The sequence below is a fragment of the Malaya genurostris genome, chromosome 2, assembly GCF_030247185.1.
Source record: "Malaya genurostris strain Urasoe2022 chromosome 2, Malgen_1.1, whole genome shotgun sequence".
NCBI classification, from domain to species: domain Eukaryota; kingdom Metazoa; phylum Arthropoda; class Insecta; order Diptera; family Culicidae; genus Malaya; species Malaya genurostris.
The window spans coordinates 297,067,761-297,089,529 of NC_080571.1; the positions used below are offsets into that span (position 1 = coordinate 297,067,761).

Sequence of the window (21,769 nt, forward strand, 5' to 3'; positions counted from 1 at the left end):
CAGAAGTGGGTCATATCTTCGGACAGGAAGCTGTCAGTCTAGCAGACGGAGGCTCAACTGGGTCTGGGTCTTATCCAGGCGATGACGGTGCAACCGTTGGATACCGAAGACATGGAAATGTGTGTAAATTGGCTTACCCCCGGAGCATGAATTAGATCCCGCGAAGCGGATTCAGGTAATAAGCTGCTTTCTATAATAATAAAGGAATAAACAACAGTGTTGACCATGACTGGAGCGGATTTAGCGCAGCCAACGATAAAGAAGTCAACTGCGATCCAATCAAGCAATTTATTTTTAGTACCCATTCGTTCGGTGATCTTGGCCGAGTTGTGCGCCGTGATCCATAGCTCCGGGGCAGAATGAGCGAGATGATGATGGTCAGCAGTGGGATGCAGCGGGCGAGCTTCGCTTCAGTTCAGTTAAGCTTTCTTTCACCTTCTGTCTCGGGCCCATTAATAAAAGCACTGGTTTTTTCGCTAATCTCCTAGACGTGATCAGCCTGTTCGAGGTGAGGATTTGAGGTACGCCTATTGTTTAGTGGCACCAGATTGGTACTAGGTATTGAACTTTGTCTAACCCCGTTTCTTCTCAACGGGCGCAGAACGATGAGATTTGAAATCAGATATCAATTGTGGAAATTATTTCTGTTATTTTGTTCCGTTGCCTTACCGCCCGAACGCTTCACCAAGCGACACGTGCCTTTTGACTTGGGCTTGTGCACAGCTTACGTATACTGTTATACTGCTAGGATCAAACAATAACGGCTAATGATAAATTATGGGCCTTTTTTTCCCCGATGTCTTCGAGTTGGTGCTTTTTGCGCAATCCCGTTACCAAGCTTCAGCTCTACTGATGGAATGAGTATTGACCCAATAAAATCATTTACTGTGGGTTGGTTTAATTACATGGTTTTAATATTTCACCCTCTGGCAAAAGCGGATACGCCACACAATAAGACATTTGAGAAACTATAAACGATAAACTAGTTTAAAGTCGGCTTTTGTTTACTGGTACCTATTCTTCTTTAGAGTATGGATTTTTCTTCGTGCCGAAGATTCAACGCTCTTGTTTTCATTACGCAGCAAAACTTCAATCATGCCTTACACCATTTAAAGTACAAAGATGGTGTGAAGAAACATAAAATGCTTCACTACCCCATTGTAGTTAATTCAATTTAATAGTTCACATCCACAAGTTTGAAACTGCATTCTAATATATACCAAATCTATCTATCTATCTTCTAGGAATATCTTAAATGATTCAACTTATATTCACTTTTACTGTAGGGTAAGGTGGTCCTAACTTGCCCCTCTGGGCTAAGTCGCCACACCTGCGTTTCTCAGAGATGGTGTGGTTGTCAGCTCTACAAATTTGTAGGAGGACAGATTGGTAACCATGAACGTAACCTTACCTAACAATTATCTTGAGGGTTTTCGATTGACAACGTCAGTGCAGTTGAAATTATGTGTGCATCAAAAATATCATTTTCTTCGAGTTTGCTAAAGCTAGGCTTGCTCGCGACAAAATCTGGACACCCTTAAGGGCTGAGGACTATTCTTGGAAACGGTGCAGAATATAGAAAAACCCACCCGACAATGTCTTCAAAATTGATTTGAGAATATTCTGTGAAATGTTCAGAATGATTCATTGAGTTTAGCGGTCGTGTTGTATTTTTTTCTGACTGAAGAACTGCTGAAAATTGGAACGCTCGGAAATGCATACCTCTATTTGTTCATCGAAAATCTCGGCTTTGAATGCTTGTATCATAAATCTACCGTGACAAAGTCTAGATAATTTAATTTAGATGCGATTAGCACATAAAAACATATATGTTATCGCGATAAAAATAAAGTCTTGTTTTTTTCTGTGGAACAAAGTCAGTTTCAATGCATCCGCCATTTTTTTCGCTTTGGTTTCCTGATAGCATTCTGAAAAAGGAGAGAGAAATAAAACAAGTCGACAAGGCTGCCAAATACACAAACATTCAATCTTTGTGAAAGTTGAATATTTTTTCATTATTCATTGGAATCATGTAATGTCCAACCCATACGATAGATTAATTCGATAAAACTTCTCATCAAAATAATAAAATGTATGCTGGAAACCCGGTACCGTTTGCTCATATACGAGAGAGTACAAGAGAAATACGATGCGCAAAGGGAATTGAGCGAGCCACGTGGTCGATTTAAAACTCAACACGTGACCATCTGTCCTCAAACCTTAAGGTTCTACTTAGAATCTCTGGAAAATATCCAGTGTTGAAAACGCTAGAGCAGTTTCTTTCACTACTGGTTGATGGATATTCAAGAAAAAACGTGCTTAATCCACCTAGCAGTTAGATGATACCTTTTTTATCAATCCGCCTGATTTTTTTGCATGAATATTCTTCGGTGTTTTAGTTCTCATGAAATTATTTCAATGACCGTCGTTTCAAGTGACAATTTAAAGTTCTATTCACTCATTACCCTGTAATGTCAAAGCTGCAAGCCGGATCGAATTTGAATCTAAACGTGTGACAATCCATTGAACATTCCATGAGATGTCGAAGTAAGTTCCAGTTTAGAGTTTACGGTTATTTACGCTACTTCCAGCGCCGGTTTTCAACATAACCCAAAACGATTCGTATGACCAAAAAATAAATATGACGAAATTGCAATAGATTTGAGTTCAACTTTGAAGCTTTTTGGAATTGTTATCTTCTATATCGGCTAGAATTTAAAAATACTAATCACTCTTTAATTTTAGAATCGAAAATCAGAATCGGATAAAATTCATTAATTTTGCAAGGGACCATAAATACATTAATTTAAATTTTTGATTTTGAAATTCGATATGGTTTTTTTTGAGAAAACGATTGTGCATTGAGAAACGATTCGAGACATGAACCGGAATTCGAAAATCAGTGTAGCCGAAGTCAGTTAAATGCATCCGGCTTCAGAAACTTCTAGATACATTTGTCGCCTGGTGTCGTAGAAACTGGTTGATTGTCAGCATTTCAAAATGCCAGGTCATAACGTTTCACCGAATACTGAACCCAATTCGATTCGACTATGCAATTGATGGACAAACGCTCCCGAGAGTTGACCATGTTAATGACCTTGGTGTTTTGTTAGATGCCAAACTTACCTTCAATCGGCATCGTTCATCTATAATTTCAAAAGCGACACGGCAACTAGGTTTTATTGCAAAGATCGGTCGGGACTTCCAAGATTCGTATTGTTTGAAGGCGTTATATTTGGTCTTCCAATACTGGAAAATGCTAGCGTAATTTGGAGTCCTTATCAACTTACATGGAACTTACGGATTGGGCGCGTTCAGAAACGATTTGCTCGTCTTGCTCTAAGAAACCTTCCCTGGCAGAACCCGCTTGAGCTTCCACCATACCACGATCGCTGTCGACTGATCGGACTCGACTCATTGGAACGACGCAGGAAAATTCAGCAAGCTACTTTCGTGGCAAAACTGATCAACGGGGATATCGACTCACCGAAGATTTTGTCTCAACTCGATTTCCGTGCTTTGCAACGATCACTGCGCTTCACAACGATTATTTCAGCCGAGATTTCATCGAACGACGTTCAGGTATTACGAACCGATAACATCAAGCTTGAGGACATTTGGCGCCGTTGAACATCTTTTTGAATTTGATGAACCATCACACAAATTCGCGCAGAAAGTACAGAGATCTACAATTTTATGACTTGACTAATACATATTCATTAAGACCATTTTATTGTCAGATGAATAAATTTAATAATAAATTAATTTAGTTGTTTATTTTACATTTATTCAAAATGTTCGAAAATCAGTACAGACATCTTTGAGAAATCGTAGTGAGAATTAAATTTCCGAATCGAAAACTAATTACCGCTGAAACTAGAATAAGTTTATTTGGTTATCGACTATCCAAATCTGCAAACCCGATAAACCTGATTAATTTATGTGCAATGGACACTTTTATACTAATCACCCTGTATCCCCTAAACCGGAAGTTGGATCTGACAAAAAAGCAAGATATTTTACAGAATCTTAAGACCTTTCATTTCAATCTTAGATGGTTTTTAGATTTCATTTGAATCTTAGATCGGTTCAGCCATCTATGAGAAAAATGAGTTGCACTATTTTAATATCGTTTGACATATCATCCCGTAGCTCAGGAACCAGAAGTCGCATCCAGACGTAATTCAGGAACTTTGTTTGGAAGCATACAACTTTTCGTATGAATCTGAGTTTGTAGAAAACGGTTGAGTCATCTCTGAGAAAATTGAGTGAAATTGTTTTCCACACACGCATTTGCTGATCTCGACAAACTGATTCGAATGGTATATTGGTGTTATGTTCTTCCAGCATTCACTACTGACAGTAGTTTAAATCAGTATAATTATGCAATTGTTTTCAACTCGAAAATGTTGCCATCTTTGCCATAATCTAATTTACATATGTCATATTCGAAAGATTATGTTGCCAAAAACGAACCGTGCTAAAATCGGTCCTAGGCAAAATGACATAAAAAAGGATGCTGTACACAGTCCTTTTGATACTTAGAAACAATTGTATGTAACAGTATAAAAAAATCGTGTTTCACGTTGATCATAAGCATTGCTTTGTCATACAGCGCTCAAAACTCCTTCTACTGGAATAGGGGGAAAAGTCGCTTACACAAAAATTTCGATATCTCCATTAAAAATGGACGGATTTTAACAATCTATGCCTTGTTGGACTTCGTATAACTCAAAAAGTAAACATCCGATCTCAAAACCATTCAATAGCGTTCTGGGTGACGGGGAGACTTTTCATTTGCGACTAGTTTGATCAAAATCGGTCTAGCCATCTCTGAGATCTCGACCTCTTAGTTGACAACACACATACAAACACTCACACATACACACACACATACACACACACACAAACACACACAGACACCCACTTACACACAAACACACACACACGGACATTTGCTCAGTTCGTCGAGCTGAATCGATTGGTATATAACACTCGGTTTGAGCGAATTCTAACCTATTTTTTATATTTATAAAAAAAGATAAAAACATCAGTTTGTTTAGAAAAACAAATTGATATTTCTCTTCTGAACTGCTTTTGCGTTTTGCTAAAAAGGCCGTTTTTCTAAGATTGTAAATTTCTCCTTAAATACGTACTAGCAGATTTTAGATCGAAGATGGCGTCGAAAGAAAAGCAAGTGCGAATTGCAGATCTATCAGTATGGACATTTGCAAATAAAGCTTGGTTGCCATAACGATCTAAAATCTTTCGATATACGTTTAACAACAGCCAGGAAGGCTTAAAGCGAAACAAAAAGTGATCTCAGGAGCCACCAGAAAGACTCGAAGGGAAAGCAAATATTGTAGAAGGAACCAGATCTTTCGGTACATACTGTGGCTAGAATAACAAAAATGTATCCAAATTTCGTGCATATTTCCAAGCACCGGTAGGGTTACGAAGTCGTTCAAGGTAAAAACTGTACGAAACGTAATGGTAAACCGAATGTGACGGCTAAAACCCGGGCTCGAAACTTGTATCACGAATATTTGACTAAGATTTCATGCCCATCCCGGAATGTGTTTTCATACTGCCATGCAAAAGGAACGGCGTAACGTCAAGTTCCCAAAAAAAATATGGTTTGGCAGGCAATATGCAACTGTAATCGAGTAAGCCAAAGCTTCATCACTACCGGAATGGTAAACAAGGAACTAAACTGTGAAAAATGCAACCTTGACGCTCACTAGCTATTATGACTTGTTTGGCATCTTGTCACTACGCCAAAAATGTTTTGGAATGGAATAAGGCAAATGGAGTCCGTGTTGCATCGAAAGAGGCGAATCCACCGAACTTCTCTGAGTTCCGACCTATCGAATGGTCTTATGCTCTCGTGAAAAGAGAACTCTCTCAGTATAAACAATTACATATGCTACAACTGTAGAAAAATCTCAAAAATCTTAGACGAAAGCAGCTAAATCGGTTGTAGAGAAGTCTGCACAGTGTCTGGAATAAACTCAGAAGTTCGTAGTTTCTTCATGCCGTCTAATTAAGTAACTGTAATCAGTTTTAAGGCCTGAGGGCAGTGGGCTGCGAATAGGTTTTGATTTGACCACGTGGCTCTCTCAATTTACCTTTACGTCTGTGCATTTAGAAACTTTGTTGAATCGATTTAATTGTTCTTTTCTCCTTTTTTCGAACACAAACAGGAAGTTAAAGCGGATAAAATGGTGGGCGCACTGGAACTGATTGTGAATTCAATCGAATATTTTTTTAAGAACATGAAATTTATAGCCGTTGTCAGCATATCCCTTCTAATTCATTTTACTTTCTTTGCCAAAGCTCTCAGAATTCATCGTTAATTGAATAACCGTACCTAGTCATTCGAAGTTTTTATTGCTCAGTTTGTAGTGCCAAGTGTAGTGTTTCATTGTCTTCACTGTGGGTAGTGAGCAAGTGCGAATGAATAAGCATAAACATCAACTCGATAACACAAAACTCTTTCCGACTATAATGATAAATAGAGGGTGGCGGTTCTCATATGAGTTTTCAATTATCACCAGCAAGTTAAAATCGTTCTCATTATTTTTACGTTTCGTCTTTGACTCATCAGTGCAGAGCAGTTCAAATTGAACTGCTTGATGCTAAACTCGGCAGTTCAATTTGAACCGCTAAGCAGACGTAAAATTTCTGCTACTTACAGAACACGTAAAAATAATGAAAACGGTTATGTGCCCTAGCACAAAATTTGGCTAACCCCTAAATGACCATACCTGCATCGGCCAGAAATAGTCGAAAACACGTTTTCGTTCGGCACGTCAGAAAAGACATTGCACTTCGTTGCAAAACAAAAAGTGTTCTGTAAGTAGCAGAAACTTCACGTCTGCTTAGCGGTTCAAATTGAACTGCCGAGTTTAGCACTAAGCAGTTCAATTTGAACTGCTCTGCACTGATGAGTCAAAGACGAAACGTAAAAATAATGAAAACGGTTATGTGCCCTAGCACAAAATTTGGCTAACCCCTAAATGAAGTTAAAATCGATAATTTCGGATGTTTGAAATGTATTGAGACACGTTGCTAAACTTAAAACCTGTTTAAATCCACCTAGTGGTGTAATGATGCCTTTCTCATATCAATCATACTATCATACATAATACTGTGGTATTCTTCAAAATAATTTTCTTCGATTCTGGAGAAAATAACCGAAATCGGTTTGTTTGGCCGTCTACTGACAAAAACTATCAATTGGAGAAGATTTGAGGTCGATTCAGAAAATATTATTTTGCCCATTTCGGTGGTGGCAGAAAATTTTTAACTCACTTTACTCTATATTTCCGGATCCGGAGGTTGGATCTGGATGAAATTTAGTAGTTCCGTATGGGACCATACGACCTTTCATTTGAACCTAAGTTTGTCAAAATCGGTTGCGCCATCTATGAGAAAAGTAAGAACACATATTTTCATTTTTTTTTTACATTTTACCCCATAACTCCGAAACCGGAAGTCAGATCCAAATGAAATTCAGGAATTTAGTATGGGACTTAAAGAGCTTTCATTTGAATCTAATGAAATATAGCAATATCTCTCTTCAGCAGGCATAAAACCTTCTCATCTTTTGTATCAACAGATTACAATGATCCAACAGATACATTTACGTTTAAAACTAACAATTTAAAACTAACAGCTAAAACTAAATTACTAACCCTATAACTAGTTGATGACACAATATTACAGCATTACAGAGCAGCTTCCTTGAAAGGCGAGATAGAAAAGAAAAGCGGATATGAAGATGGAAGAAGAAGGTTAGTTGAGGGAGCAGTGGGTGAGCGTGGCCGAACGACGGGATTAGATTAGTTTCCAATGAAGATGGTGAACATCCTGAACCAATACGAATGATTACATGCACCTCACTTGAAGGCCGCTCTCTCATTCAATTGTAAGAGATATTTTGTTACTTCAAGAATTAAACTGATTAAACTGAGCTTCGTTAAAAAGACAAACGAATGAAGGACGGGATGATGCTCATTCGGTACGACTGAGAAGGGTGTGTGTTAGAATGTGAAGTTTACTGCAGCAGAGTGCTCGTCAGTGTGTGCACACATTCGATTTCAATTGAATTGAATGAAGTTTATTGTTATTGTTAGAACAGCAATCCAAGATTTAGCGGAAACCGAAACATAAATTCGATTGTAAATTTAGAATCTACATTTTTTGGTTTATAAAGGGTGTCCCACGAAAAATTTCGAATTTAGAAACGCAATAATAAAAAAACGGTTTGATAGATTTCAATAATTAAACATTCATTTGAAAGGTTGATTCATGAAATTTATTTATGAAAAATGTTTGGTTTCAACAGGAGCTTTTCAGGTTCGGAGTACTGAAAATTAAATCTGGTACCTTCAGTAATAGTACGACAGGTTACTTTAAGCAACAGAACTCAGATCCAAAATTAAGTTGTATTTCCAGAGTTCAGGTTCCGAATTGAAGACCAGAATTCAAGTCTAGAATTTGGTTAAAAAGTCGGTTCCCCTATTCTAGAAGTTAAACTGGATTCAGAAACTAGGTTCTGAAGATTTTTGAAAAAAAAATTCTGGGTCTGGATTCTAGAACTGAATTTTTGAGTTGAATTTTATTTTATTTTATTTTATTTCTGGAGCAGGGAAAAGCCCACTGGAAATAAGTTATTATCAATCTAACACTATGTCTCCAGTAGACATAAAACCTCCTCATCTTTTGTACCAACAGATTACAGAATATCCAAATGATACATTTCATATTATTAACTATTATAACATATTGCATATTATTAACTATTATAATTACATAGCTTGACTTGAACAGCTATTGAACACTCGGCACATACTGACAAATGACTCGTTGTGGCCATAGTTGGTTCTGGCGGCAGGAATGCGTAGGAAAGGATGATGAGTTCGAGGACAACGACGACGAATATCAAAATCTAGCAAACGTAACAGCTCCGAGCATTCGTGCCGTGACTATCGGATCGATCGGACGTAAATTCTGCTTTCTCCAATCGCGTGGTGAATTGTTTTATTCCGTTATCAAGGTCATCCCGTATTCTATTGTGTGCATCAGTGCGGTCGAGTGATAGTTCTAATTAATCCGTTCTCAAGGCCGACTGTGAGCTTGTGTAAAGCAGCACTGCGTGTGGTACCGTTAGCCAGCGCCAGCGCTGGGCGCTGCGTATATATCGTTGTACATTAGAAACAGTGATAAATATATATAGTGATAAAAAGATTGGTTTCATTGGACAGTGTAGTGAGAGACTAAAAACAAAGTGCTTTTTCCTCAAAGAGGTTTTTTGCACTTTATTGAACTGGAGTATTCACCGGTCGCCTAGGACCGGGCCTTGTCGGCCGATCACCCTTCGAGAGCTAAAGCTAAGTATTTTTTTTCTTTTTCCCTGTTGTTCAGTACCATTAGATTTTTATTGCCCCCTAATATTTACCCGCACGGACACATTTCCGTGCCATGACAAAAGGCACAGAATTGCCTGACCTTCCCCTAGATGATCAAATGGATGCTTCTGATGGCAATAAATCTCGCATTAGAAGCTATCCCGATGGGCTTGCACTCTCGGCCGGACCGTATGCGGTTTACATCCGGACCAAAGCGAATGGTAAAAAATTGAACCTTCTAAAACTTTCTAATGACCTGTCCTCGCGATACAATACTGTACAAAAAATTGAGAAAGTACGCCCGGACAAGCTTAGGGTCTTGTTAGCCAGTGCAAAACAGGCTAATGAGATCGTTCGAAGTGAGAATTTCACGCGGGAGTATCGCGTATACGTACCAGCTCGCGAAGTCGAGATAGACGGCGTGATCACCGATCCGAGTCTGACTTGCGAGGACGTTCTTAAGCATGGGGCAGGCGGTTTTAAAAACCCCCTACTCAAGAACGTTAAGATACTGGACTGCAAGCAATTGCGTTCAGTATCGACCGCTGAGGATGGGACTAAGTCCTATATCCCATCAGACTCGTATCGGGTGACTTTCGCTGGCTCGGCTTTGCCTAATTACGTCCTCCTGGACCGAGTCCGTTTACCTGTTCGTCTTTTTGTGCCGCGGGTCATGAACTGCACCAATTGCAAACAATTGGGACATACAGCATCCCATTGTTGCAATAAATCCCGGTGTATAAAGTGTGGAGGGAGTCATGCGGATAACTCCTGCAGTGGAGACAATGAAAAGTGTCTCTACTGTAAGGAGGGGCCGCATGACCTCTCTGATTGTCCCGTGTACAAATTGCGTAAGGATAAAATGAAGCGTTCACTTAAGCAACATTCCAAACGCTCTTTTGCAGAAATGTTGAAATGTGCTACGCCACCTACCGAAAATCCTTACGCTTACTTGTCAACTGACGAGAGCGAATATGATGACCCCCTCGAAGGTACATCTTCGGCTGTCCCTCATAGCTCATCAATTAGAAAGAGAAGAAATAAATCTTCTCAAAAGCTCCCTAGTAAGGGTTCGAAGATGTCCTCTGATGGGTTCCGAAAAATTACAACAACTGGTAGTGATGGCAAAAAACCAGAGAAAAAAGCTCCAGGCCTTGGAAAATTAAATTCCGAGCAAGAATTTCCATCACTTCCTGGGACTTCAAAACCCCCGAAAGTCCCTAAAGATCAGTCAGAAAATTTACCAAATACTGGGTTTGTTAAATTCTCTGATATTGTGGACTGGATCATGTCTACTTTCAATATTTCTGAACCTCTTAAAAGCCTGATAATGGCTTTTATTCCTACAGTTAAAACATTCTTGAAGCAGTTGACTGCAAAATGGCCCCTTCTTTCAGCGATCGTATCCTTCGATGGCTAAGACACCCACCGAGGTCACGGATACAATCACTGTTATACAGTGGAATTGTAGAAGTATCATCCCAAAAATAGATCCTTTCAAATTTCTAGTAAATAATCTGAAATGTGACGCATTTGCATTGTGCGAAACTTGGCTAACTTCTGAAATACCCTTAAACTTCCACGATTTTAACATTATTCGTCTGGATCGAGATGATTCCTATGGAGGAGTACTTTTGGGGATCAAAAAGTGCTATTCTTTCTATCGCATTAACCTCCCCTCGATACCAGGTATTGAAGTTGTCGCATGTCATGTTACAATCAAAGGCAAGGACCTTTGCATTGCTTCCATCTACATTCCTCCAAGAGCCTCGGTTGGGCATCGGCGGCTCAATGATATCATAGAGCTTCTTCCCGCACCGACGTTGGTTTTAGGAGACTTTAACTCACACGGTACGGGATGGGGCTGTCTTCACGACGATAACAGATCAACTATGATCCATGATATCTGCGACAACTTCAATATGACAATCTTGAATACGGGAGAAATGACACGAATTCCTGCACCACCAGCAAGACCAAGTGCGCTAGACTTATCCCTTTGCTCGACATCGCTACGGTTGGGTTGCACGTGGAAGGTAATCCCTGATCCCCACGGTAGCGATCATCTGCCTATCGTAATTTCAATCGCCACCGGATTAAGACCATCGGAAACAATCAATGTTTCGTATGACCTCACAAGAAATATTGATTGGAATAGCTATGCGACCTCGATATCTGAGAAACTAGTAACAACACAAGAACTTCCTCCGGAGGAAGAGTACACGTTTTTGGCTGGCTTGATTCTCGACACCGCGACTCAAGCTCAGACGAAACGTGTACCCGGCGCGAAAACTAACATCCGTCCCCCCAACCCGTGGTGGGACAAAGAGTGCTCAGAATTAAACGCGGAGAGAACTGCATCATTTGTCGAGTTTAGGAAAAACGGAACACCTGATAATTTCAGAAACTACGCGGCATTAGACGCTAAAATGAAAAGCTTGATTAAAGCGAAGAAAAGCGGTTATTGGCGTCGATTCGTAGACGGATTATCGAGAGAAACATCAATGAGCACTCTTTGGAACACAGCCCGACGAATGCGCAACAAAAACACCACAAACGAAAGCGAGGAATATTCTAACCGCTGGATATTCGATTTCGCTAAAAAAGTATGTCCTGACTCTGTTCCGGAACAGACAATCATGCGCGTCGCTTCATCAAACAGAAACGAAACACCTTTTTCGATGGTCGAGTTCTCACTTGCGCTTTTATCGTGTAACAATAAATCTCCGGGGTTAGACAAAATCAAATTCAACTTGTTGAAAAATTTGCCTGACTCTGCCAAAAGGCGCTTATTGAATTTATTCAATAGGCTTCTTGAGGATAATATTGTCCCACATGACTGGAGACAAGTAAGAGTTATCGCCATTCAAAAACCAGGGAAACCTGCCTCCGATCACAATTCGTATCGGCCGATTGCTATGCTTTCCTGTATCCGGAAATTGTTCGAAAAAATGATTCTGTTTCGTCTAGACAATTGGGTCGAGACTAATGGCTTACTTTCAGATACACAATTTGGTTTCCGCAGGGGTAAAGGAACGAACGATTGTCTTGCGTTGCTCTCAACCGAAATTCAAATGGCATTTGCTCGTAAAGAACAAATGGCGTCAGTTTTCCTAGACATCAAGGGGGCTTTTGATTCAGTTTCCATAAACATCCTATCTGAGAAGTTGCATCAGCATGGTCTTTCACCAATTTTGAATAACTTTTTGTATAATCTGTTGTCCGAGAAATACATGTATTTCGCGCATGGTGATTTGTCGACAATACGATTCAGTTACATGGGTCTTCCTCAGGGCTCATGCTTAAGCCCCCTTTTATACAACTTTTACGTGAACAACATTGATGAATGTATCAACACATCTTGCACGCTAAGACAACTTGCCGACGACAGCGTTGTGTCTATTATAGGACCCAAAGCTGCCGATCTCCAAGGACCATTGCAAGATACCCTCGACAACTTGTCGACATGGGCTCTTCAAATGGGTATCGAGTTCTCTACGGAGAAAACTGAGCTGGTTGTATTTTCAAGGAAGCGAGAACCAGCACAATTACAGCTTCAACTAGGGGGTGAAACCATAGCTCAGGTCTTCACATTTAAATATCTCGGGGTCTGGTTCGACTCCAAAGGCACCTGGGGATGTCACATTAGGTATCTGAAACAAAAATGCCAACAGAGAATCAATTTTCTTCGTACAATAACCGGATCATGGTGGGGTGCCCACCCAGGAGACCTGATCAGGTTAAACCAAACAACGATATTGTCCGTGATGGAATACGGATGCTTTTGCTTCCGATCCGCGGCGAACACTCATTTCATCAAGCTGGAAAGAATTCAGTATCGTTGTTTGCGTATTGCCTTAGGTTGCATGCAGTCGACTCATACGATGAGTCTTGAAGTACTGGCGGGCGTCTTACCGTTGAAAAATCGATTCTGGGATCTCTCATATCGATTGCTAATTCGATGCGACATCCTGAATCCGATGGTGATTGAAAATTTCGAAAGGCTTGTCGAGCTCAATTCTCAAACCCGTTTTATGTCCTTGTATTTTGATTACATGGCTCAGAATATTAATCCTTCTTCGTTTGTTTCCAATCGTGCTCATTTCTTGGATACTTCTGATTCTACTGTGTTTTTCGACACATCCATGAGAGAAGAAATTCGTGGAATCCCGGATCATGTGCGCCCTCAAGTGGCCCCAAATATTTTTTATAATAAATTTAGAACAGTCAACTGTGAAAAGGTGTTTTACACTGACGGTTCAAACATCAACAGGTCCACAGGCTTCGGCATCTTCAATCAAAACATCACCGCTTCTCACAAACTCAATGATCCGGCTTCAGTTTACGTCGCAGAATTAGCTGCTATTCAGTACACCCTTGAGATCATTGAAACCTTGCCCAAAGACCATTACTTCATTGTCACGGACAGTCTAAGCTCAATAGAAGCTCTCCGGGAAATGAAGCCAGGAAAGTATCCCCCATATTTCCTGGGGAAAATACGGGAACACTTGCGAACTTTATCTGAACGGTCTTATTTAATATCGTTAGTCTGGGTCCCTTCGCATTGTTCCATTCCAGGCAATGAAAAGGCAGACTCATTGGCTAAGGTGGGCGCATTAGAAGGTGATATTTATGAAAGACCAATCTGCTTCAATGAATTTTTCAGTATCTCTCGTCAGAAAACTCTCGAAAGTTGGCAAACTTCATGGAGCAATGGCGAACTGGGACGATGGCTACATTCCATTATCCCTAGGGTATCGACGAAACCTTGGTTCAGGGGGATGAACGTGAGTCGCGATTTCATTCGTGTTATGTCGCGGCTCATGTCAAATCACTACACCTTCAACGCACATCTCCACTCCTCTTGGGCTTGCGGAGAGCGGTCTCTGCACCTGTGGCGACGGTTATCAGGACATCGAGCATGTCGTGTGGTCGTGCGTAGAGTATCGTGACGCCAGGTCGAAGCTACTGGAATCCCTTAGGGCCCGAGGTAGACCGCCTGAGGTTCCGGTTCGGGATGTGTTGGCGAGTCGGGATAGTTTATATATGCTTCTCATATACCAGTACCTTAAACACATTGATATACAAGTGTAATGTGTTATCCCTCGCTCAGAAAGTATAAACTCCACCTACAGGTTCGACACTAACATCCGCCCGATTCTCTCGATCCCCGTCCCTGTCCACCATCTTCATTGGAACTAACAAGATCTTTTTTTGTCACTAACTTTTTCGTTACCCCTTCCCTATCTCTTCACCATCTCGATGGCAACTAATTAGATCTTTATCGTTTTCAAACATTTTGTTCCCACATCCCCTTTTTACCCCGTTTCCACAATATTTACTTTTTTTTTTCATTCTCTTCCGTAACATCACCATCATCGTCCACGGAAGGCCGCCCCAGTCGAAAACCAGCATGCGGGCCACCCGCCGGGCCTTCGTAGCCTGGGGGTGTTTCCCGCGGACCCACGCGGACCGAAGGATGCGGCCAACATGGATCTTCGCCAACGGCATATGGAAGACCCTCATGCGATATTCAATTCACCGGCCACTACCGATAGCTTCTCGAGAATCCGCTACCGCTACATTACATAATGATACTTTTCTAGTTTTAAGTTAGTCGTAATTAAGATTAGTAAATACCCTTGGCATCTTAGAGCTTAAGCAGTGTGCCTTAAAATTATACTATAATATTGAATAAAAAAACAGCTCCGAGCAATCAATTCGTGACTGGAGAAGATCAGCAATGAAAACTGCCTTGAACACAGTTCTGCGAACGGACAGTAGATCGAGATCTATGAGCTTGCAACGATCTTGGTAACTCGGAAGATTTAGGGGGTCTCGCCATAGTAGTTGGCGAAGCACAAAACGAACAAATTTATGTTGAATATTTTCCATGCGTTGAATGTCGTTTTGATAGTAGGGTGACCAAACCACAGCTGCATATTCTAGTGTAGAACGGACCAAAGCACAATATAATGCTTTGAGGCTATATATGTTTTTGAAGTCTTTCGTCACACGGAAGACGAATCCTAACAGTTTCTAGGTTTTATTGATGGTATATTCAATGTGCTGTTTGTAATTCATTTTCGAATCCAAGATAACTCCCAAGTCTTTAATACACGATTCTCATCTAAGAACAGTTTGTAAGATCGTGTAGTCGAATTCAATCATAGAATGTTAGCGAGTGAATGAAATAACAGAACATTTTGAAGCATTAACGGTCATTCGGTTTACTCTACACCAATTTGTAAAAATGTCCAGTTGTGACTGCAAGAATCTGGCGTCTTCGACGGTTTTGATAAGGTGAAAGAGCTTGAAATCATCAGCTTACGATAACTTCATGCATTTTAGCAAAATGTTTAAATCGTTTAGGTAGAGTAGGAATATGAACGGTCCAAGATGACTGCCTTGAGGAACTCCGGAGCTGACCGTAAATGGAGACGTAGTGCAATCTCCTATTTTCACTGACATGTTGCGATCGGTTAAATATGAGCACAGCCAATTTAAAAAAAGGTCCATTGAATCCAAGTCTACTCAATTTCGAAACTGTGATCCGGTGATTGATCTTGTCGAAAGCAGCAGAGAAATCAGTATATATAGCATCTACTGAATTCTGAGAATTACAAGCAAAAAACCGCACAGGGTTATTGTATACAATAATCATCTCGTTAGTAGGGTAGTATGGTATTCACATTATTTTGCGGATAGCTCGACTTCTAATCCACAAATTGTGATTTAATCGCACATATGTTAATATTTTTACAGAATAATTAACTCAACAAATGTTCATTACTGTTGTTATAACAACTCGAAAATTCGAAACGAATCCCGATCAACGTATCGTATCTAAACTATTTCTCTTTTTGATACACGCTAGAAATTTTGATATTTTAACTACTAACGAGACCAGACTTATATCAGCACTTGCAACGAAAACAGCTATTATTATGTTATAATCATCAGATCCTGACATGATGATCGAGTTGTGTCAATTTTTATCGTACCCTTTGAGCCAATTCATTGTGCAGAGTTAGTAGATCTCACTCTAGCGAATGGTTTAAGTAATTGAGTAAAGTTACCCTACTATAACTCTAACAAGAATTTCGTACCTGATTTACTTTCGTTTTGAATCTTCAATACTATAGTATAGGTACGTAAAAAATGTAAAAAAAAAACAGGTCGATTTAATTTCTACCTGCTCGAGTTCGATTCGAATCGACGAAGTCAACAACTTTGTACCATTTCCAGCCAAGCGTTGTAGTCGAATACGAAGGCTCGGAAACATGCATAAGTGAGCGTACACTCCCTCCAGGGAATTGCTACGAATTTTGTTTTCATTTTGTTTGCAAGACCAATCAGGCATAATAATTTTTTACCCTAGAAGCAAATCATCTCAAGTTTCTTCCCAAGTACCGAACCGAAAACACAAAGCCACCCGAAGATGCTCAGCGGGTTCCAGCGTATTAAAACATCAAGACCCGGTCCCAACCGTGCGGAACATTTGCGTGATTAGCCTCTCGATGACGGTTTGATTTTTTTGTTTTGTACCTTTCCGACCACGGGTACGGCGGTCCTTGTCGTACGAATCAGCTCCATTTAACGACCCCAAAATGGCAAGGGGAAACAAACGGCACGTAAATACGCCCAAAACGGCACCGGTTGTAGCCATCAGTTATGTCTGTGTGTCTACAGTTTCAGTCAAGTATTGTATACTTCAACATTTGTGGAGCGAAACGACTACCACCAGCAAACCTAAGCAAACTAACAAAGCAAAGCGAATGGAGAAAAAAAACAACAAACCTTCGCTCCGTTGATTGAAGACTCGGATCAGACTTTAAACAGCGAGTGGAGTCTTCGGGATAAAGTGGAGTCCCAGCTGATAAAGCCTACAACAACAGCAGCAGAAGCAGCACCAACAGCAACTCAAACATCGAAACTAGCAAATCTGAGCAACAAACAAAAACAACTTCCCGGCCAAGATTAAAATCATTCGCTGTGAAAATGTCGATGTGCCGTTTCTCTGGTCGGCCTCGTGGCGCAGGTGATTTCCATCAGCGAAGTGTTTTCAGAAATCAAAACCTGAAAAAAACAACAACAACCAGCTGGAATCAGCGAACCTGTTGGGCTCGCATCGGTTCTTTTCTCGCACACTACACACTCGGTTAGTATTTAGCATGGATTTCCCTCAGTCCGCTCCAAAGCTGCTTGTTTGCTCCGGAGTGCTCCCTTATGGAAGTTCACACCCCACACCCATCCGACCGCTTTGCTTTGGTCATTCAGGACGGGATGCCGGCCGTTGTGAAAGAAAGCTTCTTACGGCTGCGGCACATGAATGGCGATCGAAATGAAAAGAAGTGAGAGTTGAGCGGTAAATAGGCAACGGCAATTGCGATGAAAAAAAAAAAAGAAAAGTATATCACAAAGTTAGGTTATTATTCAAATTAGTTTTGCACTTATTGTTGTTCACCTGGCTGCCTCGGCGTTCTTCCATTCAGTCCGGTGGGAAATGGGATAGCAGGAGTTTCAGGTTTTGCGCTTTTCATTGAAATGAAAGTGATATTTTCACTCAGTTCGACAAAGTTGGGTTTATTGGTAATGAAAAGCCCTGTGAAGATTCATTTTGGAAGTGGATCCGTTCGCAGTAATCCGAGTGCAGACTACAGATCAAAACTGGTGGCTGGAACTTTTTCTTTTCATCTGTATGAAATCAGTTATTTTTATGTGAAACTAGCTGACTCGTCGAACTTCGTCTCGTCCGAATCACCTCCCTGCTATGGAAGCTGGTTCCTGAAACCAACGTATTTTGCTTTGGTGGCGTTGTTGTCAACAATAGGCTAAGCTCCGTTCATACCATTTTGATGCGCACAGAATAAAATTATAGAAATTCTGACCTATACTGAAAATTTCAAAATATTCAATCCGTTGTTGAGACCCGTTACTTGACTAGGGAATAAAAGCTCGAGTTGTTCTTTGTGAATGTTCTCTAATGATTAGTAAGCGCCTAATGTTAATATCGAATAAAATATACGTTTCATAAGGATTGGTTTTAGCAAGAACCACTGGTATCGAATCGTTGACTAAACGTAGTTGACTTCCAACTACATTTATTTCTTTCGGTCTGAAGTGCCTCCCACAAATCCTTCGATTTGAAGCATTTTGCATTGTAAATATTTGAATGGCGACTAACCATTTTGCCAACTCGCTTGTATCAGAAGAAAACCTAGCAAAATTTATGACATTATCACTAATTTTACTCCAGAAACCATTGATAGCAGAAATGAAAACGGCTGTGGCTGAAAAAGCCATCTTTTGACTCAGGCTTCGAAACATTTGCATAGCAACTGGCAATAACTTATTTCAATTTAGAAATTATTTGAATTGCCACATTCAGCAATGCTTTTAAATCACTGCTATTCAATACCAAAATCACTGGAAACTCAGTTTATCACTCTTTCACTGAAAATTCAAGCAAGAGGAAACGCAATGCGAAGCGTATTGAGCGCATCCGATATTACATTGCATCCAAAAATTAATACAATCAAACCACACTGGTGTTCAAAGTTAATTTAGTCAAACCCAATATAAGTATAACTCTACACTCTAAAAAAATTTGAATTTTATAGGTGATTTAATCCCTCATACGATGTAATTCATAAAGACCTAATTTATCAAATGACGGAAAATTTTATTTGTAATGACTTAATGTTAGATGAGCTTGAATTTTACTGGTTTCGACTGTAACTTGCGTTCTACTAGCAGGTGCGACTGTTTGAATTTAAATGCACCTTTTACCGGCCAAGCAGATGCATGCTTCTGTGGCTCAGTCGATTATCAGACGACCTTGCGAACCAATGATTCTCGGTTCAAGTCGCGGTGGGTTGCTACAAAATTCTTTTTTTTTTTATTTCAATGAATTTCATGTCATGGAGTTTTAGACACAATATTAAATGTTCTTCCACGTAAATTTGCGTGAATTGCGACGCTCCATTTAACAGATCGGCTGAAAAGTTCGTATCGTTTCTATGAGATGGCGCTACTAGAATTAAATCCATACCATTTTCAGTTAGTACCAACCTTCAAAAGATACGTGTATAAATTTGACAGCTGTCTGATTATTAGTTTGTGAGATATTGCATTTTGAGTGAAGCTACTTTTGTTATTGTGAAAAAAAAAAAAGGAATTTCGTGTGTTGATGAAACACTACTTTTTGATGAAAAAAAGTGCCGCCGATACCAAAAAATGGCTTGATGAGTGTTATCCAGACTCTGCACCGGGCGAAGCAACAATTCGTAAGTGGTTTGCAAAATTTCGTACTGGTCATATGAGCAAAATTTCGTACTGGTCATATGAGCACTCGTTTGAAAGCTACTGTTGGGCCATTGATCAAGTTCAAAGATCAAATAGCTGTGACTTTTGGTTCCAGAGATATGATTGTATAAGTGACGTAACTGACAAAACACGTTGATTTTTACCGCACTTATATATATATATATATATATATATATATATATATATATATATATATATATATATATATATATATATATATATATATATATATATATATATATATATATATATATATATATATATATATATATATATATATATATATATAGGGTGCCAATATTTTGGGATCACCTGTAATTTCGTAAAGCGCTAGTGCTCAAAAGTTTAAGCACTTCGAAAAATGACCTCATGCAAAATGTTAGCTAAATCGGACATGCGTAATGGGTTAAGGTTTGAAAATTTTCGATCTTGAAACTGCATGAAACGTCGAGATTTAGTGTCACCTTTAAAAAAAAATTTTTTTCTCGTATCAACTTTTCCCAAAAAGTTGATTTTTTCGAAAAAAAAATTTTTCAAGATGACACTAAATCTCGACGTTTCATGCAATTCTAAGCCTTTTGGCATCAACAATTTTTCGATTTCGGAAACTTGTGAAAATGTGCAACCCTGTTGATGTTTGGTGGGAAATTGTTTCTCCTATAATGTTGAACACTACGTTTTGTAACGTCCATTTCGACCATTGATCATCTTTCTCTCTCCAACTAAATGAACATTATCTTAGAGAGGCATTTTTCGCCGATGATAACGCAAATAGGCGAATAGTTTGTTGCTCATGAGTTGTTGCTTAGTTAACTTCAAGTAACTTTAAATTTGTTGCTCATTTTTTTTAAATATTTTTGAGCATTTCGCCAGGTTCATATGAAGTTAACGAAGCACCCTTCCCAAATAAGCTTGAAAACAAATTGAAACCCAATTGATAGTTTATTACTAATTAGTTACAATAAAAAAATAGAAAATGGAGTAATAAATTCAAAACTACCGTAACCAATAAGCAACTTATAAGCAACAAACTATCCAACTTATAAGCAACAAACTATATTCAGTGTCGTAGTGAGCGTTTCGGGCACCCGAGACGAACTCAAAATTCGGCCCCACCAATTTTTTACCAACACTTCGAAGACGAACTGATATTATTTTATCTGTATGGTTCTCCTAAGCCATTTTCAATTTTATTAAATTCTTGTTACAGTTTCGAGTGTTACATCACAAATCTCGCTTTGAAACTTTAAACTCCACTAAAGCCTACTGAAAACCATTTTGAGATCATATTCCAGCCAATTATTCGGTTTATAAAGCAAAAAGAAGAATCAGTATAAACCTGCGTTGAATCTATTTCGAAATGTTTTTAAAATTCAAAACAGTTTTAAAACTTGCTTTACGAATGACAATAAATTTATTCGGGTGAATTCCATAGTAAGAATTTCATTTACGACTTTGAGCATTTCGCTAAATTTAAAAACAAACAGAACTTCTACAAAAATCATTGCCTTTCAAAAGGGGCATAAAAATCCACAGGAAGCCCATTTGATGATGAGCAAGGAATTCACGGCATTAACAAACCGCACAAAGTGCAAGTCAGTTCAATACTAATTTTAATTGTGTGAAGAATTTAAATAGTCACGTCCATGCTGTGCGATATGCAAAGTAATCTTATGTACAAGGATTTGCCGTCTCTGTTAGGGGAAGTTATGAGAACAGCTTGATAAACAGGAAAAATTATACATTGCTCGTTATTAATTGAAGTTTCGACCACCCATAATCACAAATATATAATTTTATCTACACGAGTCGATGCGACCTGACCGCTGTTTGCATGGTTTTAGTTTCCGTATTTTGAATTCGCACTCCTATATAGGAAACAAAAACGCAGTCCTACGCCAAAATCAATATCAGTTTAGTGAATAGTAGTTCGAAAATCAACACACATGCACATTTTATTATTTTCGGGAATGGCAATCCCTCTCAAACTTTTGGTGAAAAGGAATCCTTCTCTATGAGCAAAGCAA

General features: G+C 39.4%; 1 protein-coding gene across 1 annotated transcript in view; it reads right to left on the minus strand.

The window, feature by feature from the left end:
- The window catches only part of LOC131430662 (uncharacterized), a 301,476-nt gene that overhangs the window by 193,193 nt on the left and 86,514 nt on the right, over nt 1-21,769 (minus strand). The gene's annotated exons all lie outside the window — the stretch shown is intronic.